Source organism: Euprymna scolopes, chromosome 25 (assembly GCF_053919585.1).
Source record: "Euprymna scolopes isolate OS-2025 chromosome 25, ASM5391958v1, whole genome shotgun sequence".
In the NCBI taxonomy this organism is placed as follows: Eukaryota; Metazoa; Mollusca; class Cephalopoda; order Sepiida; family Sepiolidae; genus Euprymna; species Euprymna scolopes.
The window spans coordinates 34,922,865-34,946,293 of NC_136506.1; the positions used below are offsets into that span (position 1 = coordinate 34,922,865).

Genomic DNA, 23,429 nt, shown 5'->3' on the forward strand with positions numbered 1-23,429 from the left:
ACATACCTATTGATCTACATATGTACATGCGTGCTCTTATATATTTGTACATGTACCAATTGACTATATACCTATGTACATCTAATTGACTTTTTCCTCAAAATATTTCTGAAAGAACTCTTCACATGAACTGTTTTCCATATTTATATATATTTTATATTTTGACTAAAACTCAAAATTTTTAGTTTCATCTGATGCAGTTACCAGCAAATGCATAGTAATGCTAATATCTAGCATTTATATCTGATTATTTTGCTAACAGTTTTTCCTCTGATGAGAAGAATCGGCATTCTTTGAAACTCCATGAATTAAGGATTACCTAACACACTAGTTTTGGAGTATTCTGCCGAATAATAAACACTAATTGTAAACTTCTATTTTACAGCTTTGTTCTTACTATATATATATATATATATATAATATATATATATATATATATATATATACTTGTTTATTGTTATATAAACATGCTCACATCCCGCTGCTACAAACAGCCACTTGTTTCAATCAAACAACAGATATCATCAGGCAGCGACTTGACTATTCAAATGTTCAATGAATAATAATAATAGTATTATCAGCTTCTTTTTATTGAGTACTATCTAACAACCTCGTTGAATTCATTAGTCCATTACTTTTGAATAGAAAAAAACCCGAGTATCATCGCTCCATTATTGTTGAGCACTATTATACGCTGGATTTGTTTTTACCTAAGTCTTATCAGCTCTTTTTATTGAGCACTATCTAACAACCTCGTTGAATTCATTAGTCCATAACTTTTGAATAAAAAAAACCCGAGTATATATATATATATTATTAGCAAGCGTTTGCCATTGCCCAGTCTTAAAATATGCTTAAATATAATATTTTAATTCATGCAGATTTCATATTATTATAGAGCAAATATTTTATTGGTTATATTATCATACCCAATATATAGTAGTGATTTGAAAAGTTAAAAAAAAAAAAAATATCTATGACTTGGGTGCCATCAGCTAGAATCGAAACCAAAACATTTAATGCTCCAGCCTTATTCGTTACCGTTAGTGAACAACAGATGAATATCAAATTTCTAAAAATTAACTGATGTTAATATGTAAATGCATTTTTGCACATGCATAAAGAAGCACTTTAAGTTGACTTGCATCTGCTAAGTTTTTTTTTTGTTTTGTTTTTTTTTCAATTTTAACTTAGCTATTTTTACCGGCTAAAACCCAAACCGAAATTTGTTCCACAGGTCCAAATCCTCTATATATCAAGTTTCACATCTGTCTGTCTAAGGAACGGTCTTTACCAAAATCCTGTCAATTTTTGCATTACAGTCACAAACAAGGTCACTCCCCCCTCTTTGGGTTGAGCACTGTTGTAAATAATCTCACCAGCTACTTAATTGGCTGAAAAATGCGATGCCCACTGTTTGTTTATAAACAATCGGTTAGAGCACTGTAAAAAGTGGTGGATAAATGTTTGTTTAAATAGACATTTCCAGAAATAATTTACGGGCGCCACTCCCATGGGTCGATCGGTAGAACTGCTGACTGTCAACGCGATGGTTCTAGGTTCTATCCTCGGCTTGGGAGAGGTGCTAGTCTAGCGACACTGTTGAGTTGTGATACAACGAAACAGGACTGTATGTCGATGACTACAAATATAACTACAAATATATATGTATTGAGCACTTTTGAAGTAAATACTTAAAGTTTATGCATAAATTTATACTTTCGTATATTAATTTTATGTGAGTAAATGAAGCAGTTATATATGTGTGTATATATATATATATATATATATAAAAACACACACGCACACACATAATTGTCTGAGCTATTCCTTGCTTCCTTTGAGATGAGAAAAAGTTTAATCTAGATGGTCCACATGGATTTCAACACTATTGGCATGATAAAAATTTGCCCAAAGAGACTTTTTCAACTCGGCATAGTGGAGGAGGGTCTTTAATGATCTGGGGTGCTTTCTCGTCAGCTGAGACCCTAAAGTTGCAAGTAGTGAAAGGCCGGCAAACATCATTGAAATAAATTTCAATGCTTGAAAATGCTTCTATCAGGACTGAAGGTCCACGTCTGTGTGGTAAAAATTGGATTTTCCAGCAAGACAACGCTGCGATACACACTTCTCGACAAGCACAAGAATACTTTTCTTCAAATAATATAGAATTGTTAGATCATCCTGCATGTTCTCTGGACCTCAATCCCATTGAACATCTTTGGGGATGGATGGCAAAAGAAGTGTTCAAGAATGGAACCAAGTATGAATTCGATAAAGGAATTTTCTGATTCAGTTTTCAGTACATGGGATAAAATTCCTTCGCAACTGATAAAAAAACTTAGTCACAAGCATGCCGAAGAGAATTTTTTAAGTAATTCGTAATAATGGAGGCAATACTAAATACTGAGACCCTTTTTAGTAATTTATAATTGCCTTTTGTTAGATAAATTATCAGTGGTCTTATAATTTTGACCAGGTGAAAATGTTTGTTTTTTAAAAAATAATTATTAGATCAGGGTTAAGGTTTCGAATGAAGCAGATTTCATTTTTTTTTCCATCAGATTTTCCCTTTTGGCAATGGTTTCAACGATTTGTTTGATTAAAAATTCGATAATATTACTTTCTTAAGTGGTCTTATGATTTTGACTAGGACTGTATGACTTGGATGTCTCAGCTTGAAGCAAAACCAAAACTTATGAAAAATATGTGTGTGTATGTGTGTATATACATAACTTGAGTTCCTTTAGCTATAATCGAAACTGAAACCAAAACTTATGAAGAATTCTTGGTAAAATTATTTATTGACGATCGTTAAGAATGGCAAGAAACTGGAGGGAAGGGAGAAGAGAAGGAGAAGGAAGAAAAGGAAAAAAGAGGAAAAGGAAGAGCCACGCAACGCAAAGAAAAAACGTGATGAGAGGTTGCTAGTGTTTCTCTACTCTAACGTTATTTTCATGGCAGATGCTCGACTGAACTTCAATCTATGCAACTTCCCTGTAAAACATTTACAACAAATACTCCTCTAGCTACAACCACAGTCAATTTCCATTTCTCTCTCTCTCTACCTAGACTTACATAAAAATTCAATGAGCAATGTTTCTTTCCTAGAACTGTTCATATGTGGAACATAATACCGCTGGTCTGCTTCCCAGCTGACCACAATATGATAGTTTTCAAGTCCAACGTAAACAAAATTTTATTGAGCCACTCTCTTAAATAATTAAATTCGGCTCAATCACTGCCATCATAACCAATTATCATAATGTCTCACCGTTCACCAGACAATCATTTAACCTTTAGTAAAAAAATAAAAAAGGAAGAGAGACAGAACAGTAATAGAAAAAAAAAAAGAAAAAAGAGAAAGGAATAAAATCAACCCTCTTGCATTAAAAGTCCTGTTTAACTTCAGAAGAGTTTCCGATTAGGTAACTATTCTGTACAAGTCCTGGAGATGAAAATTTTCGGTGCGTAGATATTTTGTATAAAAGCCTCGGACTTAAAAATTTTGCAGGCAAAGAGCAAAAGATATTTCCTATATAGACACACACACACACACACACAAAAAAAAAAAAAAAAAGTGCGGGAATGCTAAAAGATTCAATATTCTTATGGAGCAATTCTGGTTTCTGATTGGTTGCTAGCAGAACGTGACTCCATTTGATTGGTCAGTTCCTAGTGCCAGTGTCTATAAGTAAAACCTTAGATTTTTTTATGATCATATTCTTATATTATAACAAAAATACTGCAACAGACTCTAACAAAGAAAAAATAAGGATGTAAAATTCTAATCATTTTAAGCTTTTCTTGTTAAAAAAGCAGAATTCTACTTGTTCTGAATGACAAAACAGCGACATTCCTTATCGCAGTTTAAGCAGTTAAAAATATCTTTTTTCTTATACAATGCCGGCTTAAGGCTTAGATACAAAAGCTTTCAAATAACTAAGGTAAAAAAAAAAAAAAAAAAAAAAATGAAGATTGAATCATCGTAAGTTTAAAAAAATCCTTTGCAAAGTCATCTGGACATTCTAGGTTGTTCATTAAATGTTATAAAAAATTTACAACTGTTTCAAAACAATGTTTATTATAAGTAGGGCTATGACAACAGCATATTCTTTTCCTTGTTTTGATTCTCAGGTATATATCCATTGATATCTTAGAGTGATGTGGTTCTCAGTTGATTAATTGTGTCTAAATGTAACGTATATATACTCGAGAGTAAAAACAATGAAAAGAATATGCTGTTGTCACAACCATAATTATAAGTCATAAGATTTAACATACTTCTTTCCCTTTTAGCCAATACTTAACGAGTACTGGCTAGTACATATTACTGAATTTGCAAGGACCTGTGGCTTAACAAATACTAGTGTTAAGTAATAATCAGTTCTAAGTGACAATCTTCTAGAGGTTGAAGGTTCAATCTCTAGTATGGGCGATACTAAGAATACAATTAAGAATTACTTAAGAATTTTATCTGATCACAGTTAATAGAACAAGAGCAAGTTACCTCTGGATTAAACAAGGAGTTCAGCTTGAAATTCCGTACAGATTTCAGAGGTTGACAAACAGATTTCAAGAGTTCAACAAGAGGTACTTGAAGAGAATCAAAGGGTACATCGTCCGAAACGTTGTAAGAACATTCCAGAGGAGAACAGTAGTCTGAATAATCCAAAGAATCCAGAAATGCTGGTACAGGAGAAATATATTTATTCCACCTAACTCTGTATAAAAAAGGTAGTATTCCATTTAGAGCTCCACTAAGAAATGTAGATTGCTAAAATAATTACAAAGAAAAAATTTAAAAAAAAGATACATAACTAAAATAAATAAATTACCTTTATAGTTTCTTAAAAGAAACTAGATCTTATTCTTAACATTTGAGATAATTTGATAAGTCGCAGTCGCAGAGCCCAACCTTCATAACATTTGTCAACGAATATCTAGGGCTAAAAAAAATAAAATAAAAATGGGTACAGCAGATTAAGTTTGAGATATTTAAGGAATGTTGGAGAAAACAATCCTTACTTTCAAACTCAACACAGAAGATTCTTTTTGTTTTCGCCCAACATTTACAAGAGGCTCAAGTTTGGCCTGGATTTAAGCTCATCTTCTATAATATAAATCTCACCTGTCTGTTTAAATGTATTCATGTATGTATGTTTATATATCTGCCTAAAACTTTCGACGAAGGCGACCGATTTTCACGAGATCGGTATCGTTTGGAAGCTCGACCCCTCGGACGAAAATATCGAAAAATTGGCTAAAAAAAAAACATTAATTCCTTCACCCTCAACTGGGCACTTTTCTACAAGGAGGGGGTCGCTTTTTTTCGCCCACATTTTCAAAAGTCATTCCCTTTTTTCGATTGATTAGCCTTGATTTAAACCTTCACCATTTCCAGTTTGGCGAGGGACGCAACGGCAAAGACGTCACAATTTTTTTTTTTCACATTCTTTTCCTCTTTCGTGGTACGGGTTTGAGCCTGCCTACCTACGAACACTATTTTTTTGCTCAACACACACCTCCAAACACCTGGGCAACTCCGGGCACCCAGGCTAGTATATTAATAAAATAATGTGATCATTTCTCATGTATATGCGTTTCTCACCTCTACGTAACTTGCACAATTTTATTATTGACTAGCAATGAGGAGAGGGCATCCGGCTTTGCAGAGTCGTAAAATATGCTTGAATATATTTTAATCATACAGATGTCATATTTATTATTACAGAGCCAATTCTCTATTGATTATTATAGGGTACCTAATATAGTTACAGTAGTGATTCCTAAAGACTAAAAAAAAAAATAATGACTTGTATACCATCAGATAGAATTAGTGTTGGGACGATTGATCAGAATCGGAAAAATCTGAACTTTTTGGGGTATCGGAATCGGAAAAATTATAGCCTAATTTCCAATTCCAACCCGATTCTTTTTTTTTTTTTACAATAAAAAAATAAAACAAGCACAAATTGTTTTTTATTAGAAGTTGTTCATTTACAACATAAGACTGAGAGCACTCCCCCCCCCCCCCGCAGAATGGGTTATGAATCTCATTTACAGATTTAACATTGATTCATAGAGTTTAATTTATTTTATTTATTGAGAGATAACTTGCCTATTCCTTTTGTCAACTTTTCGCACTTATTCACTAAATGTCTAGATGCCCCCATATGAGGGAGCTCACTTGATTATGAAAGGGTTAAATTTACTAATAAGTGTTCGTTTTCTACCTAGCTGGCTAAGTTTTAGTAGTTTAACTTATTTAAAGCGTTTATTCAGTTAAAAAAAAAAAAAGTAACATCGAGTGTTATGCGAGAACAAGAAATAATGTTCAACATAAGGTATTACATTTTAGGAGTCTTGATAATCGCTCAAAAATAGAAAATTAAAGAAAATACTGTGGGAGATTAGTTTAATTTTCGATAAGTTTAACTATTTAAATTTAATAAGGTCTGTGAGTAAAACTTTCATCTGAACGTAAATTTATACATTACTATTATTATTATCACCATCATCTATTAATACGATAGCGTGTGTTATTTTCTGTGTCACACTTACACCCGGGTCGTTTAATAGTTATGTACTTCCATTTCTTGTAATAAATAATTTTACCAAAAATTATTCATAATTTTGGTTTCGGTTTCGATTATAGCTAATGGCACTCCTATAATCTATTTTTTTTTTTTTTTAAATTATTCTTCAGAAGTCTTGGTTTCGATTTAAGGAAGTTTATATATATATATATATATATATACATACACACACTAGCAAAAGTACCCGTCGTTGACTGGGTTAAAAAATAGCCTACAGAAAATGGACTGATTTATGAAAGTATGATAGGTTATGAAAAGGAAGGGTTGTAAAGAGATAACTTCGAATTTGGGGGTATCAAAACCACAGCAAAATATGATGAAAGTAAAAATAAAATAGATAAACCCCATAATTTATTATACCATACCTGTTCACACTGAAACACTTATCACAATATTCTGTGGATCTATATTAAAAAACCTTGTTAAACTTTGTGACATATTTTCATTCTATCGAGGTCAGGTGCAAACGAACATCCCATAATTTTATTATACCACATTTCTTCAAACTGAAACATAATTATCAAAGTATACTTACGCAGATAGATATGAAAAGTCTTTATTAAAGTTTGTGCCTATTTCCATTCTATAGAGGCCAGATGCGAACGCAGACCCCACAATTTTATTATACCATCCCTATTTAAGTTAAAACATACTTATCAAAGTATTCTTATGTACATCTATATCAAAAACACTTGTAAACGTCTTTTTGTCTTTTTTTAAATTTTTTTTATTTCCATACTTTGTGGACCAGGCGCGAACGCAGACCCCACAATTTTAATGAGCCACCGTTCTGCCAGATCAAACATACCCATTCCTGTGTCTCGATACATCTATCATTATATGTAATCAGCTTTTTAAAATACTCAACCATATAGGAGCCTATTCGTGACCACACACACACACACAGACATCCAGCCTATATATATATATATATATATATATATATATATATATATATATATATATATTTATTAAATGGAAAAAGTAGGTAAAAAGATAATCAAATATGAGTTGCACTGAAAAGAAAAACAAAATCCAACATCGTTCAATTATTATAAAGTTATAAAAAGAAAAAGAAAGTAAAATTTCGTAAAAGCTCATGACTCATTTCAAATGAAATGTTTGAGATAAAATACAGGATAAAAATAAAGGCTTACACAAATTTGGGTCATTTGATCAATTTCGTGAGAGTATCAAAATTTTGAACGTGTCAAGAGCTTTATTTTATGATTAAAAAAAAAAAGAGGTTTCAATTCTAAAGCATAAAACTATTTTGTAGTTAATTTATGGAAATCATGAGCAAAAAGATTAATGTCTCAATAAACACGCAATTAAGTTTAGCATTTAGAAATATTTGCTCAATTTGGCTCAGATATGAAAAAGGTGGTTCTCCATGGTTATACTCATACGAAATGTTGCATTTAACACGATAATTTAAAAAAAAAACTGAGAAATATTACTATGAGGTGCCTTTTAATAAGTTTCCAGACTTTTTTTTCGCATGAGCACTTTTAATACACACATGAAACTAGTTCTCTTTCAAATTAATCTCACCCGACTGCAATGTACTTTGCACAGTTCCAACAACATTTGGAAGACCTCTTATTTGAGCATGTCAATGATCCTCGTCACAGCCTCTTTCATTTCAACAGCCTCTAAGGTTTTCCTTGAGCTTAGGGAATAATCAAATGTCACAGAGAGCAAGGATGAGAAACTATCTTGATGTCCATCTTGGTTAAATACTCTGTAATCTTCTCTGAGCACTCTTGGGACAAACTTTGTGCAAATCATCTGCATCTCGAGTACCCACACTGACATCAAACTGTGCACTTATTGTCTCTATAGACACACGGCGGTCCTTACCCATGAAATTCTTTATTTGGCCAATCAACTCGAATGTTTTAACTTTCTTACTCCTCTCACACCTCTCATCATCCCTCACAGACTCCCTGCCTTCCTTGAATCTCTTATACCACTCAAAAATTGATGCTCAATCCAATTGTTTTCCAAGTTTAAAAAAGAATTTTATTGCATATCGATCTTCTAAACTGTCATGTCTAGATTACATTTTTGAAATTCACCAGCTGTGACAATAAGACTTTAGTGAGGTGTATTCCAATTCCTGCTATAGCTGTTCATTTGAACCTGAAATCATAAAAATTGGTCAGTCATCTCATAAGATAATGACATACTGAATTTTCAAGCGTCTACAATTTTAAATGCCTGCACAAAAAAGTCTGGAAACTTATTGAAGGCACCTCATACCTAACTAGCAGAAGGGCATCTAACCTTGCCAGTCGTAAAATACACTTAATATATTTTTATTCAAGCATATTTCGCATTTATCATTCCAGAGCCAATTTGCTATTGAATATTATATTGTACCTAATATATACAAAACCAGCTCTGAAATCTAGTAGATGATGCCTTTTTCTCTTCACTCTGACTGGCTTTGGGTGGGATTGAAATCGCTACCTCTAGACAAAGGCGGTCAGAGGATTAGTTGACCAAACCATGGTGAGATGATAACAGCTATTGAAGGCAGCAATTGCTGTGGATTTAGCTGGAGGATTCGACATTCCTATCCTGTCACGGTTAACCTGACGAAGGCCGGAGGAATAATTGGCTGAAACCTCGTAAAAACAACAACTAGAAGATGAGGATAATAGTCCAAAAAAATTAAATAAAATTTTTTTTTTAAAAAAACATATGTTCTAAATTGTACACTTCTGAATTGCAAGTATATTTTGATAAGGTTTGAACTCACAACCTATGTCTTTAAAGTATGATGTACTAACTGATGGATTTACCTGGACAATTAGAAAAATGGTGATACTATCAATTACATAAATCAGAAGAAACGAACACCTGTTGCTGTTTTGGGCAAGATTTTTTCTTTCTTTTTTTTTTTTTCTTCCTTCAATTTCTTCTCCCCCATCTCTCTATGGCTGAATGTGGACCATCTACTTATTAATGACATGATTATTAAGTGTACGTAAATAAACGCAAATGCAATTTCAGGTTATACACAATACATATTCCAACCAATAGATGGCAACCTTACAGATACTAACACTCTGGGTTATTGACTGATTATTGGGTTTTGCAGCTTATTAACAATCGTTTGGGTTAGATTTCCAATAATGGGACAGCACAACCGTCAAAAGAAAAAGTAAGGCACCTCCTCCCCTCCACTAGTCTGTGGAAGAACCTTGGGCATGGTCGGGAACCCATAGCCCTCTAATCAGGTTAATATCGGGTCGCGGAACAGCACTACTGTCAAAGGAAAAGCAAGGTGCCTCCTTTTCTCTACTGGTCTGTGGGTTGGTTGGTTGGTTGTTTTTGTTTTACGGCATATCAACCCTTTTCGGGTTATTTAATCCCGAATCCAAAGATTTTGAAGAAAAATATTTTTAATAGAATATATTTGTTATTTTCACGTCGGTTTCTATTTAACCCATAGTTGGGACCCTAACAGGTACTACCACTCCGGGTCAGAGTGGACCTGGGAGCAATGGTAATTAAAGGGTGGCTCCACACTCCCCAAAGCCCACAAGCTGGGGCCTTACCACTGGACATATCCAGGACCCCCATTGAGGGACTTTTACCCTCTGCAGGGGGGCAGTCGGCATATTCTAATGCCCCACTGACAGGGCCAGCTGGTCTGTGGGAGATCCTTGGGCATGATCAAGAGTCCACTTAACCCTCTGATCAGGGTAACGTGAGGTCATGGAAAGCAGGTAACTGATGTAATACAAAAGCAAACAGAAATAATTCTCTTCATGGTTTCGTATTTCGTTGTGCTGAGCAAAAGATACATCTGAGTACAATGTTCAAGATAATCGCCCAGTATGGGCAGTGCTCGGACAGAAAGAAACTGCAACTTACTGTTTGTACAAGTGCAAAAAAAAAAATCTACGGCAATACATCAAACTCTTTATTCGAAAACAGTCTGAATAAGGTTCTGAATTAGAACCTCTCGCTTGGTAGAGATTACCAGGATAGACAGGTGGCACCTGATCGTCATCAAACTCCTCTTTAGCAACCAACAAAGAATAACAATGAATTCACGAATGCGTCAAGAGAGAGAGAGAAAGAGAGAGAGAGAGATGGAGAGATAGAGAGATGGAGAGCCATAGCCATCAATGCCTCTACCAGGCTGGACACCACTTGAATGAATGCATGTTTGTAGATTTATTAAACAGATTTTTCCTACACACAGCACTTGGTCTCCCGACCTCACTCCATGATTTGATCATGCTTGCAAATGATTTGTATTCAATTAATCCAACAGGTTCAAAATTGCTTTAACAAAACCAACCCTTCTTTGTTGGGATAAAATTTTATTCAGTTTGATCCAGGGAAGTGTATCCTTTCACACAGTACCTTTTCTCTTTGAGCAGGGGTTAGTTTATTGCAAATTACCTGTGGCACATCTACTATGGAATGGAAACGGGTTTCGTCTTATCTATTGTTGGGCAACTTTATGCCAAAACAACACGGGTTCCTAATGGATTTGTAGATTAATTTGAAGAGATTTCTCATAAGTAATCAAATTCATTTCGTTAGGGTCAACCTAAGAAAAGAGTTATTTCCCTAGGACGGAATAAAAGTGACCGCTCTTGGTTTGAAAGTTAAAGGAGAGTCTACAATGACACCCTGAGAGATGCATATGCGGCTTCAATCTGAAAGATTATCATTGCAAATCCAGCGGTAAAATTAATATAATGATTGGATAATTTCCATCTTCTATAATATAAAAGCGATAATGTGTGTGTGTGTGTGTGCATTTTTTTAGTATGTCTGCCAAAAGCTTTTTCGGGAGGGGGGGGGTCGCCCGAGGTGGTCACTGTTTCTTAGAACTTAAACTGAATTAACGCCATCGTGTTTTAAGTAAAAACAAAAAAAAATGTTGAGTAAGTACCATTCAAACGAACGCCATTTTGTAACCCAGAATTTATTTTTCTAAAATAATCAGTGTCATTCTCAATGTACTTTTTTTGCTAGTCACTTTTCAAGTTTCGGTCGTAAAAATCATGAGCACGTTTATAACTCGCATCTCTGTCACCAGCCTGAAATCGACGGAACCATCTCCTAATTATGCTGACAGCACTGCTTCAGATTTATAAGGGTTCAACAAGCGCCGCTGAATGTTGATATTTAAAAAAAATTTTCTGCATGGAGAAATTCAATGACGCATCTGTTTCTACTGTCTAGCTTATATGTCCGATTTATAAAACGACGTCGAAAATATCTTTTATTTTAGCAACTTTCATGGTACAAAATTTGCGCTGTGATTTAATTTTCTCTACTACTACTACTACTACTACTACTACGGCGTGATGTTTGACCTAGAAAACCAAACGCTGACGTTCAACCACCTGCTTTTTTAAACGTTTATTTTCAGTTGTCCTCAATTCCCTGCCTTCATAGCGTCGTCGTGCTAAGTCATCAGTCTATTCATCTGGAAGCTTCGAGTTCGAGCCTACCTCCCTCTCAAAACTTATTTTTCTTCTTATCCGGGCAACGCCGGGCACCCCCGCTAGTATAAAATAAATCTGTGAAATACTCAACTTTGTTGCATCATTTTTTTTACGCATTATTGCACAGACATCCATTTTAAAACCCGTAACGCTTTTTAAATACTCTCATAATATTCTTCACCATTGCAACTGATAATTCTCTTGAATTATTATCCTAGATTAGTTTTTGGTCTTGATAAGTGATAACTCAGTTATCTACATTGGAGCCAAATTGCTCTAGATAAGGCGACACGCCCATTTGTTTAGAGGAATGTATCCTGGGAGAGGTTGAAGAAGCTCATTGTGAGCAAATAATAAAGATGCATACTTAAAATAGTAAAGATATATAGGGTGGTCGCTAGAAAAGCAGGAAATCTGTCAAATGATTATTTTTTTTTTTTTTTTACAAAAGTAGGAAATTTTTTTTTTTCTTCTATCTCCTTTTCCTTTTTGGCAAGTAGCAATTGCTTCAAGACCTTTTCTTTTTAAAGTTGTAACAGCATTATCAAAATGATGTTGTGTAATCTTTAATATAAATTTCACCTGTCTGTTTGAATGTATGCATGTATGTCTGTTTGTATGTCTGCCTAAAACTTTCGAGAGAGATGACGGATTTTCATGAGATCAGTATCGTTTTGAAGCTCAACCCTTCAGACAACAAATATCGAAAAATTGGCTAAAAACATTAATTTCTTCACCCTCAACTGTGTACTTTTCTTCAAAAAGGGGTTTGCTTTTTTCGCTGATATTTCCGAAAGTCATCCCCTCTTTTTGATCGACTAACCTTAATTTAAACCTTTACCACTTCTGGTTTGGTGATAGACATAACGGCAAAGATGTCATGTTTTTTTTTTTTCACATTCTTTTCCTCTTCCTGGTACGGGTTCGAGCCTGCCTGCCTACTATCAATTTTCTTTCTTTTTGCTCAACACCCACCTCCAAACACCCGGGGAATGCCAGATACCCAGGCTAGTCATTGATAAAAACAATTTGATAAGACATCAAGAAATTTTGTCATATTTTTAGATGCTAGTGCACTTACTGATCCGCGCTATTTTTTTAAATTGTATTTCCAAGTTTAATTAAAGTTTTATGTTTTTTTTTTCAATTGTAAGGTTAAATTATAGAATAGGTACAAAACACCCTCCCCTCCCCATGTTAAGAATGGCTTTTTTTTTAAACAACGTTATTATTTCAGCACGGAGCACTAGTACCTTTGATAGTCTGAAAGTTCTTTTCTGCTGCCTTCGTCTGTAACAGAGCACGTATGAGTGCATGTTAAAATATCATCAGCAGTTGAAGAGTAGATGGCTAGTGAAAATATTAGCCACAGCAGTTAAAGCATGTATGCAAATTAGCAAGTGCGCGCAAACTTGCATCACAAGAAAAGGAGAGGAAAATATACCATGTTGCCAAGAGAGAAGCAAAGTGCACACCAGGCAAGATGGATGTGTGAAAATTGAGGGCAAGAAAGCACTGACTAACACTTGATTGGGGTGGCAGTGACAGAAACTTAACAAAAGCACGTTTGTGTAAAGAGACTTTGGAAAGATAATGAAATGCTTTGTTGTGGAAGAACCACAAATATATTTTTTTAATTCAATTTTCACCCCAAAAAAGGCACAGTGCCACTTTGAAATAGAGGGCTACTATCGGGGGACCTAAGTTGCAGGGATATTATGAAGGGAGATAAGCAGCTAGATGTCTGTTCACATTACACTTGAACTTCTGCATCCAGTACAGTTGGGAAAGCAGAATCCTGGAAAGGAGTTCCAAAGTTTAGCAGTTCTGGGGAAGAAACTATTGTAGAGTAGAAGGCTTTCTTACACCTAGAGATCTCTACTTTGTAGGGGTGGCATTTAGCTGCTTGTCGAATTTGGAGGTATTTACGTAGAGGCGGTACAAATGCTTGTAGTTCGTCAGAGCATTCACCATTAAAATATTTGTAGAACAGGCAGAGGGATGCAACATTTCGATGGGACAGAGGTTGAAGCTTAGATGACAGTTCAGGACCTATCAGATTGGAGACTCTTTTGAACTTTGTCCAGGAGTGAGAAACTAGTAGCAGATGCACCAGCCCAAATGTGACAACAGTACTCCATACATGGGCGAATGGTGGCCTTTTCATTTGCACTTTAAATAAATTTCGAGCCGAATTGGGTTTTTTTTTATTTTTTGTTTGTTTGAAGGAGTGAATTATCGAGACATAATAAAATTCAAAGAAAATAAAACTTACAACTTCAAATTTCCCGTTTTTCTAGCGACCACCCCATATTTGCACTAGTCTAAAATGTCCTAGAAACGCTTCATATAAGAAGACACGTCTGCACATAAATTACAATAAAAATTTAAACATTGATTTAATCTATTGTTCCCTACCCCGCCAAAGGTGTGGTTTATCGCCAACTCACAATCTTATTAACCGTTATCCTCAAGTGGACTTTGGCCTCGATAATTCGTAACTCATTAATATTTAAAAATGAAAGAAAAGACATTCAATACTCAACGGCACCTTTTTGAACTCCATCTGATTGACTTTCCGTGAGGGAAGCAACACAATAATCACTTCTCGGCAATGCTTGGATATTCATGAGCGGTACCAACCCCTTCCCTAGGGGTGAGGTGATACCGGGGAGGAGAGCAGTAATACAAAAATAAGCGGTTGGGAAGTGATAACTAAAAAATACATAGAGAGAGAAAAATGTAAGAATGCAACGATTGCTATTTTTGAAATTTTGTGTTTAATATTATTTTCAATTTAGAACAAAATGTTTGCTGTAATTATTAAGGGTTATTGTCAAGATCAAATAAAATGCTTACAAGTCGACAAAGTCGAGCTTCTGTACTATATCATTGTTTTTAAATATATATTTCGTTTATACTGTTATTTTCACTTCAAAAAAAAGCTTACATGTGTTTATGGGGTAGGAGCGCTAGCACTATTCTAGATGCCAAGAGGGCACCAACCCAAAAAGGTTTGAGAAACTCTGGGTTTTATGGTCAGAATTCGACTATTTGAGCATCTCTCTTGTGGTCTTGTAAGCCAACAATAATCTAGGTAAATCCAGTGATATAATTTACAAAAATCTACTAACAAAAGTATGTTACAGAAGTACACATCATTATTCTGAGGCCATAACTGCCATAACGTTTGGATGCAATGATAACTATTTTCTCTGGGTAAGTCCATTATTATTTCTGAACAATCTGCATGTGCATGCTTGCATCAGGATCTAAATAGTTACATTCATCAACAAAAATGGCATGTTGCCAAGTTTAACGTTGGAACGTATTTGAACCAACATACAAAGTATGTTCAGAGATAATCCGAATTCCAGGTGATAAGTAAATAGAAAAGTTAAATTTTGTTAGAAATTTGACCAATCATATGTAACAAAGTGAAAATCATGAAACAAACTTAACATTTTACAGTTACCGTTTTTTTTTTTTTTTTTTTTTTTTTTTTGCATTAAAACAATTTAGGACATCGTTCTTAACAGATGTATACAAAAAAAAAAAAACAAACATGCCGACACACACAAGATTGAAACCAGAACCTAATTGATTTTTCTGATGACAATACTTCCAATACAAAGCATTCATGTTTGTATTGCTTGCTGCTGCTGCTATCTATTTCCATATTAAAAATGTTTATATTATTTATTACTTTTTGTTGTTAAGAACATGGTCCAACGTCTGGGGAAAGAAAATTGACGAAACACTGATTTCGTAGGAAGAAAGCAAGATTTGAGAAAACCGACCGAGAGCAAGTTCGAAGGTTTTTTTTTGTTTGTTTGTTTGTTTTATAAATAGTGACGATGAAGAGGTGCTCATAAAGCCAAGTTAATGCATGATAGCTCACTGTGTGACACGTCATTAGTAAACTAATACTGCTGTGGAAGTCGTTTGTAGCAGGGCCTATCACTCCACTCATCTGCGCGGCAATCAGTTGGGATACACCATTATCTACAGTCTGTAGAAGACTTGATGTTATCTAAAACTGTACTAAAGTGTAGTTGCTGACATTTTAAAACGATAAAACCATTTTGATGGAGTTTATACATGTACGTAATGACTATCTACTGTCATAAATACTAATGTCAGTTATTAGCCTTTTCAGTGTGAACATTGTTTGATTGGTTTACCTTTGTAAGTCAGGATGAGGTTGGAGGGCGTGAGGGACAAAGCTTCAGAGATAATCTTTGCTCTTCTATCTATTTGGGGAGAGGAGCCGAGTGAAAAAAAAAGAGGGAGGGGCACAGAAAGAAATTAAACACGTGGAAAGAATATGTCTGGAAGCAAGACTTAGGAGAGTTAGTCACGTGTTCTTCCGTCTAATTAGAATGAAGAGGAAAGAGAAGAAAACGAGAGGAAAAAACAGTTCAAGTAGTAGAGAGAGAGAGAGAGAGAGAGAGAGAGAGAGAGAGAGAGAGAAGAAATAAATACAAATATTACTATGTAAGTAATTTTGACCACTTGTAATCAAAAATAAAAAGAGGAGAAAAAGAGGTGAAGCGAGAAAGACGGAGAGGGAGGGTGAGACAGAGAGGGGGGAAACAAAGGGAGGAAGAAAAGGAGAGAGGGAGGGAAACGGAGAGCGAGAGAGGGGGAAGGGAAACGTAGAGAGACTAATAAATCTATTTTCATACAACTACTAAGTTCTACTTACGCATTGAGCACTCTTATTACGACAAATATACTATGCAATAATTTATATATTAATAAAATTGTGTGGCCACTTCGCCTCTCTGTAAATTACACTTTTTTAATTACTAGCAGGACCCGTGCATGGTGGAACCATGGATTGGAGCTCAGACGAGCATTTATGAAAATAATGATAGAACCAGGAGAGGCTGTCAGCGTCTTTTCTGTAGAGAAAAGAAAAGAGCATCTACTAGGTTTCGAAGCAGGTTTTAAACTGTCAAGACAGGATAGGTGCTCAGAGCAGCTCCTCTCCAAATATGGCAACAGTGCTCCGTTCTAGGACTTATCTGGCTCTTACAGATAAAGGATTGCGTCGGGAACGAGATACCTTCTGAGGTGGTAGAATGACGCAACCATTTTTCTGGCAACTTTTGACACTGATTTGATATAGCTCTTCCATTTCGGGTCAGGATTGAAGGTCAGATTCAGAAGCTTGTCAAAGTAGGCAGCTTCTTTATGATGAGAGCCGTATATATATATATATATATATATATATATATATATGAGTTATAAAATATATATGGCGATTAAGCTATACAGAATATTCCGCGTTTCATCCACGCTAGGATTCATCAGGCTTATGTCAATATATATATATATATATATGACTAATTTATTTAATCACAATATGAGAAGATATAATTTTATACGTAAATTTTCAGTATTTACTTCAAGAGTGCTCAATACATAGGTAGATCTAGGTAGTAAGTTATGAAAATATATATGGCAATTAAACTACACAGAATATTCTGTGTTTCATTCTCGTAAGAATTCGTCAGGCTTATATGTATATTTAGATACCAAACAAAATTGCTAAACAATAGCTATGTTTCTGAAGATATATTTGAAGAACGTCGGAGGTTACATCAGCCACAACGTGTGAAAATAACACCCAAGATGAGACCAATAGTCCGAATAATCAAAATATTCTCACAAGTGTTAGTCTCACAACGTTTTAGCCGATGTCACCTCCAACCTTCTTTGGATGCATTTTTTCAAACTTTGGGAACCTGCAAGAAATTTTCAACAAAACCATTTTTCCATGCAGATGTCAGAGTTTGAAAAGATACACCCGAAGAAGGTCGGAGGTTACATCATCCGAAACATGTGAGAACAACACTCAAGATGAGAACAGTAGTCCAAATAATGCAAATTATCAATCCACATCTCAAAAATTTAAATAATGTGGGTTAATATTTGTTTACGTTTTACGAATCCTCTTATTAATCGTTGTGGTTGATGTCATATTTTGACAGACGAGATGATAAATCGGTTTAAAACACGATTTCGACATAAATATATTTATGCTTAAACTTAATTGCTTGTTTATTTGAGGCATTAATCCTTTTTTTTTTTTCATGACATCCATAAACGTGATTATAAATATGACAAATATTCGGCTTAACTATTTAATTAACATTCTAAATATTTTCATCTGCGCTTCTCCATAGTTACACCCGTATGAAATATTTCTGTCTAAAAGAAAATAAGAAACCTTTATGAAGTACTCATTTGTAATAGAAAGAATACTGTTCACGAAAATTTACAAAAATTAATCCAGTAATTTTGTATTTATTTATGAAATCCAACTTTTATCCATAGCCTGAATTTGGCCGTCATTATGAATTTCGTCAATGCTTAAGCCTTAACTCCCCTAAATGTATCTCTTCATAAATAAAGATTTAAAATGACGTCACCCCCCCAAAAAAAAAAAACGCACAAATATTAAAAACTAGCGGGACCTGTGGAAATTTCACAGGGAACTCATTCATATGTAATATATTGATGTTGGCATTCTGTAGCTTTTTTGTTAAAACTATAGAAGTATTTATCTAAGCTAGCACGAACGTCCGCCAAAGCCCGGTCGTAAAGTACGCTTAAATATGATATTTTAATTCTTGCAGATTTCGTATATATTATTATAGAGTTAATGATGTATCGATTTTTATGTTATAAAGTTGCGATTTCAAAAATTAAAAAATATATCCATATGACTTGGGTGCATTAGTTTGAATCAAAACCGAACTAAAAACTATATATATATATATATATATATATATATATATATATATATATATATATATAGAGAGAGAGAGAGAGAGAGAGAGAGAGAGAGAGGGGGGAGAGGGAGTTCCTTCATTCATAATCGAAACGGAAATCCAAACTTATGAAGAATTCTTGGTAAAATTACTTATGACAAGAAATGGAAGTACATAACAATTAAACGACCCGGATGTAAGCGCGACACAAAAAAATAACACGCATTCTATCGTATTAATGTATAGATTTAATTTTTTTTTTTTTTTTTTTTTTACTAACCATCTACTAGACAATTTTCTGTAGATTTTTTTATATGATAATATTTTTCAATAGAAAGCAAGTATTTCATAAAATTATCCTGTTAACTTATTTATAAATGCAATATTTCATATGGGTGTAACCATGGAGAAACGCCTTTTCATACTTAAGCCGAATTCAATAAATAATTCCCAAATTGTGTAGGTGGTTCTATGAAAATACATTTCACTTAAAAGTATAATAAAATTTTACCCCCCCCCTTTTTTAAACAACTTTCTGACAAGATAATCGAAGGGTGTTGTGTCTTTCTTTCGCAATCTCTAGTAGACTTTTTTTTTGCATGAATTTTTATTTTCAAACACATCTATAATAATGTTCTTACGTTTTTATGCGTGTCATCATGTCTTATGAGGGCAGAGTTAGGCAAAAAAGTCGATTTTTGCTGCAGAGCAAATCCAGCTTCCCGAAAGGAAACTGAAATCAAAATTGCCTCAGTCTAGAAGAATTTCTCATTCACCGATTAAAGACGGGCAAGACTAAATGTAGTCTTAGAACGATCATGTGTAGACATAGTGGCCTATAAATGAAAATGGCTGCTCAAAGTTTATGTAAAAACTGAAATTGAAAGAAATCTTGGTAAAATTACTTATGACAAGAAATGGAAGTACATAACAATTAAACGACCCGGATGTAAGCGTGACACAAAAAAAAAATAACACATTCTATCGTGTTAATATATAGATTTAGTTTTTTTTTTTTTCTTCTACTAACCATCTACTAGACATCTACATATCTTCTATATATATAAAAGGCAAAAATCGGTGTGTATGTATGTATGTATGTATGTTTGTTTGTAACGCTAAAACTTTTGAAAGACGGAACCAGAGTTGACAAATTTGGTATCATATTGCACCTTGATCACCCGGATGACAAATATCGAAATTTCACGTCAAACGGACCAGTAGAAAGGGGTCAACTGATCGTTTTTCTCCTAGGGGGGCCCCCCAAAAAACCTGTCATTTTAACGTTATTCAATACGTGTCACGTGACGTGACGTCAGCTCAAACTTTTGACAGACACAACCAAAGTTGACAAATTATGTATCATATTGAACCTTGATCACCCGCATGACAAATATCGAAATTCCACACCAAACGGACCATTAAAAGGGGGTGAACTGATCATTTCTCTCCTAGGGGGGCCCCCCAAAAAACCTGTCATTTTAATGTTAATATTACATAATCCAAAAACGCTTAGTCATGTCACGTGACGTGACGTCAACATCCAGTAATGGCGAACAAATGTAAACAAACACTTTGTTTTACCGATACTTTTGTAATTTCTCTTCTGCTTTGTTCTAGAGATTATTAAACTCCATGACAATGTCTCCAACGTATTTAACTGGTTAAAAATAGTATTTATACAAGAGTTTTAACGAAAAATATCAGGAAAAAATGTACAGGAATAAAAAAAAATTCAGCTTTCAAAATATTCGTCGATAAAAAAACCGATCTTTATATTTACGCTAGCCATTTTTTATATTACCACGTGACCTGCTATCTCTTAAACTGGAGGGGGGGATCCACTTGAATCCAACAAAACCAGTAATTTTTTTTTTCTATTATATATACATCATTTTCTATAAAATTAAGTGTAGACTTTATAATTAAAACAAAAAATGTTATTCATACTAAAAAAAAAAAACGCTTAGTCATGTCACGTGACGTGACGTCAACATCCACTAATGGCGAACAATTATACCTATTTATTATGCCTCCCCACGGGACAGTTAGACACCAGGGTCGTTTTTTAACGTGGAGAAAAGGTACAAAAATAAAAATTGTCTCAGTCGTGGAGGATTTCTCCTCCACCGAAAGAGAACAAGAAATAGAAGTGCAGCATCTGAAGAACAGATACTACACTTTGATCTTGACCAAAAGGCCAAGAATGCGAACAATTGTAAATAACAACTTTTTTCACAAAACCAACACCGTCTTTCTTTTTTTTCTCTCTCTTTCTCTCTCTCACCCACTTACTCTTCCCTCTCTCTCACCCTCTTTCTCTTGACGTCACACCACTGTTAAACTGTGGGGGGGGGGAACACATTCCCAGGCATTATCTCCTATAGATGCACATTTTATTAGAAATTCAGCTTTCAAAATATTAGACGATAATAAAAATATAAAACCAACACCCTCTTTCTCTTTTCTCTCTCTCTCACCAACTTACTCTTCTCTCTCTCTCACCCTCTTTCTCTTGACCTCCTACTACTGTTAAACTGTGTGTGTGTGTGGGGGGGGGGGGGAAGAGGCAGCTTGAAAACCAACAAAAACAGTGCACAGTTTCCCAAGCATTTGGGGTGGGAAGGGGGGGAAGAAGCCGAGCGCACAGTTTCGTGTGAGAGAGAGAGAACAATTCTCAACCTATATACTCAACAAATTTTTTATCTACAGATTTGAAAGTTTGTATATAGGGTATTCAGACATATGGAAATATATCTAGCATAATCTATCTATTATATCTATAAAAGTGAAAATGTGTGTGTGTGAGGTAGCCAGAGAGAGAGAGAGAGAGAGAGAGAGAGAGAGAGAGAGAGAGACAACAATTCTCAACCTATATATTCAATACATTTTTTATCTACAGATTTGAAAATTTGTATATAGGGTATTCAGACATATGGAAATATATCTAGCATAATCTATCTATTATATCTATAAAAGTGAAAATGTGTGTGTGTGTGTGTGTGTGCGTAAGAGAGAGAGAGAACAATTCTCAACCTATATACTCAACGTATTTTTATCTACGGATTTTAAACTTTGTATATAGGGTATTCAGACATATAGAAATATATCTAGCATAATCTATACATTATATCTATAAAAGTGAGAATGTGAGTGTGTGAGAGAGAGAGAACAATTCTCAACCTATATATTCAACAAATTTTTTACCTACAGATTTGAAAATTTGTATATTGGGTATTCAGACATATGGAAATATATCTAGCATAATCGATCTATTATATCTATAAAAGTCAGAATGTTTGCGTGTGGTTGTGTGTGTAAGGTTGCGAGAGAGAGAGAGAGAGAACAATTCTCAACCTATCTATTCAATAAATTTGTTATCTACAGATTTGACCATTTGTATATAGGGTATTCAGACATATGGAAATATATCCAGCATAATCTATCTATTATATCCATAAAAGTGAGAATGTGTGCGTGAGAGAGAGAGAGAGAGAGAGAGAGAGAGAGTAAGTACAATTCTCACCCTATATATTCAACAAATTTTTTATCTACCGATTAGAAAATTTGTATATAGGGTATTCAGACATATGGAAATATATCTAGCATAATCTATCTATTATATCTAGAAAAGTGAGAATGTGTGTGAAAGAGAGAGAGAGAAGAGAGAGAGAGAGAGAACAATTCTCAACCTATATATTCAACTAATTTTTATGTACAGATCTGAAAATTTGTATACAGGGTATTCAGACATATGGAAATATATCTAGCATAATCTATTATATCTATAAAAGGTAGAATGTGTGTGTGTGTGTGTGTGAGTGAGTGAGTGAGTGAGTGAGTGAGAGAGAGAGAGAGAGAGAACAATTCTCAACCTATATACTCAACAAATTTTGTATCTACAGATTTGATAATTTGTATATAGGGTATTCAGACATATTTCAATATATCTAGCATAATCTATCTATTATATCTATAAAAGTGAGAATGTGTGTGAAAGAGAGAGAGAGAGAACAATTCTCAACCTATATATTCAACAAATTCTATCTTTACAGATTTTAAAATTTGTATATAGGGTATTCAGACATTTGGAAATATATCTAGCATAATCTATTATATCTATAAAAGTGAGAATGTGTGTGTGAGAGAGAGAGAAAGAACAATTCTCAACCTATATACTCAACAAATTTTTTATCTACAGATTTAAAAATTTGTATATAGGGTATTCAGACATATAGAAATATATCTAGCATAACCTATCTATTATATCTATAAAATGACCATGTGTGTGTGTGTGAGAGAGAGAGAGAGAGAGAGTCAGAGAGAGAGAGAGAACAATTTTCAGCTTGTGTGTGTGTGAGAAAGAGAGAGAGAGAAAGAGAGGAAGGAAAATTCTCACCCTATATATTCAACAAATTTTTTATCTACATATTAGAAAATTTGGATATAGGGTATTCAGACGTATGGAAATATATCTAGCATAATCTATCTATTATATCTATAAAAGTGAGAATGTGTGTGTGAGAGAGAGAGAAAGAGAGAGAGAGAGAACAATTCTCAACCTA

The 23,429-nt window shown here is 34.3% G+C and overlaps 1 protein-coding gene and 1 pseudogene across 10 annotated transcripts in view; both read right to left on the reverse strand.

Moving 5' to 3' along the window:
- The window catches only part of LOC145247326 (uncharacterized), a 489,868-nt gene that overhangs the window by 150,574 nt on the left and 315,865 nt on the right, over nt 1–23,429 (reverse strand). The window lies entirely within an intron of this gene.
- On the reverse strand, nt 20,944–21,077 carry LOC145247671 (U2 spliceosomal RNA; annotated as a pseudogene).